At 45.5% G+C, this 8,464-nt stretch overlaps 1 long non-coding RNA gene across 1 annotated transcript; it reads right to left on the reverse strand.

The window, feature by feature from the left end:
• Window positions 1-592: 592 nt before the first annotated feature.
• Window positions 593-8,462, reverse strand: LOC126065338 (uncharacterized). Its single transcript, XR_007514837.1, has 3 exons — window positions 8,392-8,462; window positions 5,959-6,079; window positions 593-623 (listed from the first exon to the last, which is right to left on the reverse strand). It is a non-coding gene; the product is annotated as an uncharacterized LOC126065338 (long non-coding RNA).
• Window positions 8,463-8,464: the final 2 nt, after the last annotated feature.

The following is an 8,464-nucleotide window of genomic DNA, read 5'->3' on the forward strand; positions in this document are numbered from 1 at the left end:
AATTTTGATGGCATGAAAAGCTTGTTCTTTGAATTATATTTAGCTCTTACAAACTCTACTGCACAATTATGTTGTAAAGCAGAATTAGGTTGTATCTTTAAGTTGTTATTATAGTCTTGGGAAAAGGTGAACATTGAGAATAACTAAAGTAGTAGCATATCATATTATTTTGTTACTTTTTTTTTTGTTAATGTGATACAGGGCTTAGAACAGACAGCTACATGTGGTAGGTGTATCACTCAGGGTCCCAATAAGAAACAGATGGTACTTTCAAATTAGATAATTAGAAGAGGGCTTAATAAAGGGACTATTTACAAAGGTTTGGGCAGAGTGTAGAGAAACCATAAGGGATCGTGAACTACCCAGGGGGCACGTAAAGCTAGAGCTTTTACCAACCTCAGCTCTGAAGGTTGAGGGAGGAAGAAATTACAGAAACTCTCTCGAGAAAGAGAGAATTGTGTGGCGAGGGCTTCTTTGAGAAGAGCGGTGACCTTTTTTTCGAAAGACGCAACCTACCTGGTGTGGTCCAGCAGGGATGGAACTGGGGGAATAAATCCTTCACCCTCACTGTCCCCCTGCCCTCCAGTCTCCTGCCGCTGCCGCCTCTTGTTCGTAGAACTCCCCTAGAAGATAGAGGGCAAGGGAGTTGATGTAGCCCATACAGGTCAGCACTCCAAGGCAGAGAGCAGGATGGAGAAGCATGGAAAACGGGGTTTGGAGGGACAAATGGAAAATATCTGGTACAGTAGGCTTCACTGAATACTTGTTAAAGACAATATCTAAATCTTGGTATCTTACAGAGATGCTGGAACCTGTAGGAATGGACCCATGGCAGTAGGTTCTGGTTATTATAACCAGCATACTCTAAAAACTACTGTGCCGGACATTTTGAGAAAAGCCTGGCAATGGCAAAGGAATACCAGAAATGCAATGACTTCTCCTTCCTGGTGCGTGCATTTTAGAGAACACATTTCTGCCCCTTGAAAGCCCTTGTTTGGAGCTCTGAATAGTAAATATGACCCCACTGGTCACAAAAATTGGAAACCCTGGTGGCATAGTGGTTAAGTGCCACGGCTGCTAACCAAAGGGTCGGCAGTTCGAATCCGCCAGGCGCTCCTTGGAAAGTCTATGGGAGAGTTCTACCCTATCCTATAGGGTCACTATGAGTCAGAATCGATTCAACGGCACTGGGTTTGGTTTTTTTGGTTTGGTCACAGAATTAGCTGCTGCTTCCCCAGAAGCAAGAGAGTTCAGGCAGAGCACACGGGTCCTGAGCCTCAAGGATGCCAACTGGCAATTCTGTTCGTTGCCATGATGGTGCCTTTCAGGTGGTAGCTGAATGAATAGTCCCTTTTCAGGCAGGAGAACATGAATAGGATTTGTCAGGGTAACTCCGGAAGTTGGACTTGCAGTTATGAATGGTGTGGATTGTGGTTTCACATTTCCTGAATCTGTGAGATCATGTCTCTTTAATGAGGACCTTTTGGAAGAGAAGGGAATGGGTCTCCTTTAGTGACATGTCTCTGACAAGCAAATCAATCTGTTCCATTTGTTTCCTCTTAAAAAACAGCAATCCTCGAGTGTTACATAATCTACTCTTCATGCCTCACTGGTTTGTTCTGTCCTCCTGAGGAATTGGCAGATGGTGCCAATGCGGAGACCTGCGCACACGCCTCGCAAGCCTCGTGGTAACAGGAGAGTTGCTCGCAGTGTCTGTCTCTTTGTTGTGGGGTCCCTTGCTGGCATTTGTTTCCCTGGGTGGGTTTGCTCTTTAGCATTCCTCAGGCACTACTGGCGTCTTGCCTTCGGCTCTCATTCCAAGATTAATTGGAAATGCTGAAGGCAGATAAAAAGAGAACAGAAAGTGAAGTGGAAAGGGCAGAGAATTTGCCAGGTCTTTTCTAAAAGCCTTTTGCCATTAAAGGCGGAGTGTCTTTGGATAGTATAGTTCCAGAACTTCGACTTCCTCACTCGGCCTGGTCCCCGTGCACGTCCTTGTTGCTGGGTTACACACGGCACAGGGACAGGGCTGGCTGTGTCAGAGCTGTGAGAGTAGAGATTTGCCTGATAAGGTCTCTGGATTTCTCTCTGTAAAAGTAAGTCATGTGCCTACGGAAATGATTGTTCCCCAGATAGGGCAGTCACCTGGAATCTACCTGGAGGTCAGTGATGTCATTCTCGTTAAAGGAAAATTATCTGAGAACTCTGTAAGATGAGCAGGGCCCTTTAGAATTACAATGTTGGGATGTCCTTGCAAAGGTATTCCCTACATATCCCAGCCAACATCCTGGGAATGACAGCTTCCCAGAAGCTGAGGTGTCTCAGACATCCTGTGGTGGGGACAGCTCTACTAATACTTAAACTCAAACTCAGTGCTTAGGGCTGGAAGTAAGCTGTCATGTTCTGGTATTGCCTTTCAGTTGTTAAAATATTGAAATACTCTCACACTGGTTGGTAAATAGTTCTATCTCTGAGCTCCCCCGTGCCTCCCGTTCCTCAGCTAATACTTAGGTCTGTTGAAAGGATCTTATTTTAGGTTATTTCCTGAGTAGCTCTGTATTTCCCTGCAGCAACATGAGCTTCCTTTGCCAAACCCAGTCTGTTTCCAACCACTCAGTTCCAGGAGGTCTGCTTGGTGGAGGGCCAGGCACCACTCCAAGTGCCATGGCAGATGTAACTGCCCTGTGCACAGACTGCACTGTTGGCTGACTCTGATTTTGGATGGAACCTCCAGGCAATTAAAACACAGAACCCTCCTGCCTGTGGCAAAAACACGCCCTGCCTTTAAAGGTCACATGTACCTTTCCGCTTGTTAGTCACTCAGGATCCAGGTTGTGTATCTGTATACAACTGAAATGATCTGTCCAAAGGAGAAGAGCAAAACAAACCACGTAGCATCTTCTTTTAATGTCCTTTCCTCCCACTAAGTCCAAACACAGGGGACTAATTTTTACAAAAACAGGAACTATCTTGCTTCTTTGAATGTGTTATTCATTCACTAAAGATTAGTTGAGCACCTACTATGAGCATAGTCTCATACGTCAGCCACGGCATAGGCACTGGGTATCTAGTAGTGAATAAAACAAACCCTGTCTCTGCTTTCATGGAACGCACAGTCTGGCGGGGGGAGACAGCTAATAAAGGAGGCCGCTGTGGTTGCAGTGTCGTTAGGTCACCTGAACATGGGTTGCACTTCAGCTAATGGAAACCACAGGGATGTAATGAGTGACTTCTGGTGTGCTGGCTACTTATCGTATGTTTCTACGCTGCCAGAGTACAGGGATGTGTGGCCTCAGTACTAAAGGAGTAATGCATTGGGGCGATCACTTCCTGCATTCAGTCAGGATCTCAAAGAGGCTGAGAACTGCTCTGGATTAGGGAAAGAAAGGAACGGATATTATGAACGAGAATGATGGCGATGCAAACATGTTCTCATACGTGGGGAGATCAGACGTCCTCTTCTTAAAAGAAAATGGTAACTTCTAGGCAATCAGTTAACAGTAAATGAAAAAAACCAAGCCTGTTGCTGTCGAGTTGATTCCAACTCTTAGCGACCCTACAGGACAGGGCAGAAGTGCCCCACAGTGTTTCCAAGGAGCACCTGGTGGATTCAAACTGCTGACTTTTTTGGTTAGTAGCTGTAGCTCTTAACCACTCACTGTCATGGTCGGGGATAGAATCTCCCCCATCTATGCTTTTTCTCTCCTTTGTCCTTGTAACCAGGAAACAAAGAACTTGCTAGCTAGGATTGGGATACAGACTGTACTCACAAAACCACAGAAGGCCAGCGGCCTACATAGGATACATGTGATAACCGTGGCCTCACTGGCAGAGCCTCTTATTATCTGAGATCAGTTGCTACTTTTTTGAAAATCATAATTCATGTCCCTAAGATGTTCCAGGAGTTGGTTCTCCTTGTCCGTATGGTTATTTCTATGTTCTGTCCTGCTTGCTTGAGTTTTCTTTTTATTGAGTTATAATTTGCACACAGTGAATTGTACAGTTTTAAGTGTACAGTTTAGTTTTGACAAATACACATGCCCTTGTAACGCAGACCCCTTTTCTTTTTATTTTAAAAATCTTGGAATCCTCTTAAGTGATAAATATTCAGCTCTGTTTTGGAAAAGAATCCCCTATTTAATAATCCACTGACTGGTACACCCCCTGCCCCCCCCCCCCCCCCGTAAAAAAAATCCTCATCCAATCCCTTCCTGAATTCCCCAATCACCACAGAGGACTTAAAGCCATAAGAACATTTTGTAATCCCAGCTTTCTGAAACCTAACAGAGAGATTTTGTCGTCTGCAGACAAGGGGGAGATTAAGTGCAAAATTTGATTCTGGCAACAACAGAAAGGAACGAGCTAGACGAGAAACGTCACAGAGAATTAATTCAAGCACCGCCGTGCAAATGCTCTACAACCTTTTTCAAGACTCTAAACATGACATATAATCTTGGCCAGGAGAGGAGAACAGTTTTGAAAGGAGTCGGCTACAAGGACATGACATTATCAAGCTGAGATACGTTAAATGAGAGATCGGTGTACCTTTTGGGAATTTTGACCTTAACCCTGGTTTACTTCTTATGAATGGATTCCCTTAGAAATGGGACTTAAGACAGCTAAGCACCATAGTTCTCTCTAGGTGGACGTCGTGGTCCCAGACCTGTCTTCTCTATTTAAGTGCTCTTGTGTGCTGGGGGTGTCTTTCCCGCGCTCCAAAAGAGGTCGTCTTTTGCATATTTTTCACCAAGTGTCATATAGTCAATTATATGACTACATGTGATTACTTGATAGTTAGCATTGGTGTAACATTCAAAAGGCAAATAGAGAGACTTCATGTGAAAATATTTTTAAAGCTATAAAGGTATATATGATTCCAAAGGACTGTTTTTAAGTGATTTCTACATGGCAGGATACTTTGTAGTTACCGTTTTCCATTAAGTCTCACAATCAGTGACGCAAGTTCCCATTTTCCACATCCAAGATTTTCCATGTCATGATGATGATATTTCTGAAATATTTCCTGCCTTTGACTCAGCCTCTACATTTAGTCCTTATTACCGCCCCACCAGGCTTAATCTCCATGAAGGAAGGCACAGTGCTTGGCTTATGTACTGTATTCCCAATGCCTAGTACATGGTGGGCACTCTGTCATTTTTGTGAATGAATGAACCTGAATTCCTAACAGATCTTGCCTTCAGTTTTTACTAGTTCACTCTCCCAATGCATCAGTGTTATGTTCAAAAATACAGTTCCACTTATGGCCTATTCACACTCATAAAACCTTCAAAGACTCTCCATTGCCTATGGAATGAAGTACAAACTCCAGAAAATCGCATTCAAACTCCTTCACAGTCCAGTTCCAAACCACCTTTCCAGGCCTGTCATCCACCCCTCCCCCAGGACTTACCTTTCTGAGCACACGCTGCAGATCCACCTTCCCCAGCCTTCACTTAAGCTGTTTCCTCCACCTGCAATAACCTTCCTTTTACTCTCCTTCATCTGGTGGAATTTCACTTCTCCTTCAAAACAGAGCTCAGATGTCACCTTCTCTAACACCTTCTCCAGCTGCACCACGTAAAAGTTCTTCTGGGGTGCTCCCATTTAACCTAGCTTGCAATTCCTTTCTTCCATGTTTCTCATTATATTATAGTTGGTTTTCTCCTTTCTCTGTCTCTTTTTTGGTGAGTTCCTTGAGAGCAGGGACTGAATCTTACCATTTTTTTTTAACATCTCCCAAACCTGACCACCTCTTACCACCCCCACCATTATCACTCTAGTCCAGCCACTCCCATCTCTCATCTGTACCATGGAATAGCGCCGAACTGGCTCCATATTTCCACACTTGCCACCCAACAGTTGACTTGCTACAAAGCAGCCAGTCATTCTTCAACAATGTGAACAATCATACGCCATTCCTCTACTACAAACCTGCTAATGGCTTCTCTTCACACTTACGAGAAACTCCAAGGCCCTTGATGACACGGCCCCTGCTTTCCTCTCCATCTTCATCTCCACCTCTCTCCTCCTTGCTCACTCAGGCCCACTCGTCTCCTTGTGTCTTAGTTATCTAGTGCTGCTGTAACAGAAATACAAGTGGGTGGCTTTAACAAGCAGAAGTTTATTTTCTCTTAGTTTAGGAGGCTAGAAGTCTGAATTCAGGGTGCCAAGTCTAGGGGCAGGCTTTCTCTGTCTGCTCTGTAAGAAGGTCCTTGTCTCTTCTGAGCTTCTGCTCCTGGGCGATCTCCATGTGGCTTGGCATCTCTCTTCTTCCATCCCTGCTTTTCTTCCTTGCTTAGTCTGCTCCTTTTATATCTCAGAAGAGATGGACTCAAGACACATTCTACACTGTTACATTAGCATAACAAAGAAAATCCTATTCCCAAATGAGACTGTAACCACAAGTATAGGATTTACAACACATTTTTGGGGGACACAATTCAATCCACAGCACCTTGCCTCTCCTTGAACACGCCAAGCTGTTCCCTCCTCAGGACTTTTGAACTGTCCCCAACTGCCAGGAAAGCCCTTCCTCCAGATCCATGCGTGGCTTGCTCCCTTCCTTCATTTCAGTCTCTGCTCACATGTCGCTCCCTTAGAGAGGCCTTCCCTAAAATAGCACCCTCCATTTCAAATCCACCAACTGCTCCTTGGAAACCCTATGGGGCAGTTCTCCTCTGTCCTATTGGGTTGTTATGAGTGGGAATTGACAGCAACGGGTTTGGTTTTTTTTTTTTTTTTATTATTATTATGTCCTACTCTCTTACCCTGCTTTATGTCTCTTCATCGCACTAAACACCAGCGATGCTAACTGGTCGCCATTTTTTTTTTTTTTTGCTTCGCTCACACCATGTCTCTGGTGCCCAGAACCAAAACACCAAAACCCACTGCCACTGAGTTGATTCCAACTTACAGCGACCCCATAGGGCTTCCCAGGCTGTAAATCTCTACAGAAGCAGGCTGCCACATCTTTCTCCCGAGAAGCTACTGGTGGTTTCGAACCACCGACCTCTCAGTTAGCAGTCGATCACTTTAACCACTGTGTCACCAGGGCTCCTTGGTACCTAGAACAGTGCCTTGCAAAAAACAGGCACTCAGTAAATATTTGTTGACAGAATGCATGAATCTTTGTTTCTCAGGTACCTAACTTAGTGCCTGTCTCTATACATATTTGTTAAATGAGTGACCGAATTAATTAATTTTACAAACGAAATGGCGTCCTGGGATAAATCCACAGTGAATGAGACTGAGTACAGCTGTTTTATCCATTTGCTCCACGAACGTTAATTCTGAATTGTTTGCCCTGATGGTCACAGGTGATGTAATCAGGTTCTTCCCTTTTCCAGAAACTAGTTGCTGACAGAGAGGTCTCGCCCGAGGATATTTAGGGAGTTTCAGAAAGGGTAACCAAGAGTGGCACAGCAGAGATTTAGAATACCCAGCAGCCCACTGCTTCTCGCCCACTCCCGAGGGATTCTGACAAGGCACTTCATCTCCTGTGATTTCTATTGAATGTACATTTGTTGCTAATCCTGCCAAACACTGATTGTGCTAAGGGCTGGAGCAGGTAAGACAGGGATTGACTCCAAACTGTGAGAGGGCGGGCTCCTTACCCCCTGCCCGTGCTGATGGGCATTGCAGCCAGCCCTCAAAGCCTCATCTTTTGTGCCTGTCAGTCTCAGTATTTGTCCTTTAGGAGCCTGAGGGGCTTCTGTACAGCAAGTCAGGCCCTTCCAGTAGGTGAGCTAGGGAACAATTTGCCATGCTTCCCTTGTTTGCTTTAGCCTCCAGGCAGTTGCTTTCCTTAATTGCTTGCACGTGGGTAAGAGAAAGAAGCAGACAGTGCAGAGAAGGGTGAACGCTTGACATGAGTCAGGTGTGGCATGTTAGCAGTCTGTCCGGCTATGCTTCAAATGAGGTTAAGCAGTAGCCAGACTGCACCCTGCTCTCATGCATGCATAGCACCAGGGCCAGAGACCAGAACAGGGAGAGCCTGTGGGAGATACACACAGGCACCCCCCCCCGCCCCCCGCCGAATCTCTAGCATCTCACTACTGAACAAGAGTGGTAGATGGGGCCTCAGGAGGTGCAGAGGAAAGGGAGCTGGCTGAACTGCATGTGTGCCCTATGCCAAGCACTGGCCTCAGCCTTGTATGTGCAGGATGTCATCTGAAGTTAGTTACCAAGAAGTTAGTTACGATTATTATCTGCACTTTACAGAATAGGAAAACGAGATTCAGAGAGGTGATGACACTTGCCCAAGTCACACAGATGGTAGGTGGCCTGTGTGACCCCCTGGCTGCTGACCAAGAGCAGGGATTTCCCTGGTATCTAGAAGGGCAAGAAGGGGAGAGGGGGACAGGAGCTGGAGGGACAGCTAATGAGTCCTACCTGAGACTTGATCATCACCAGGCTCTGCCCAGTCCAGGTATTACAGGCGCCACTTGGTTTCCAGAGAATTCTC

Source organism: Elephas maximus, chromosome 22, assembly GCF_024166365.1.
Source record: "Elephas maximus indicus isolate mEleMax1 chromosome 22, mEleMax1 primary haplotype, whole genome shotgun sequence".
NCBI lineage: Eukaryota > Metazoa > Chordata > Mammalia > Proboscidea > Elephantidae > Elephas > Elephas maximus.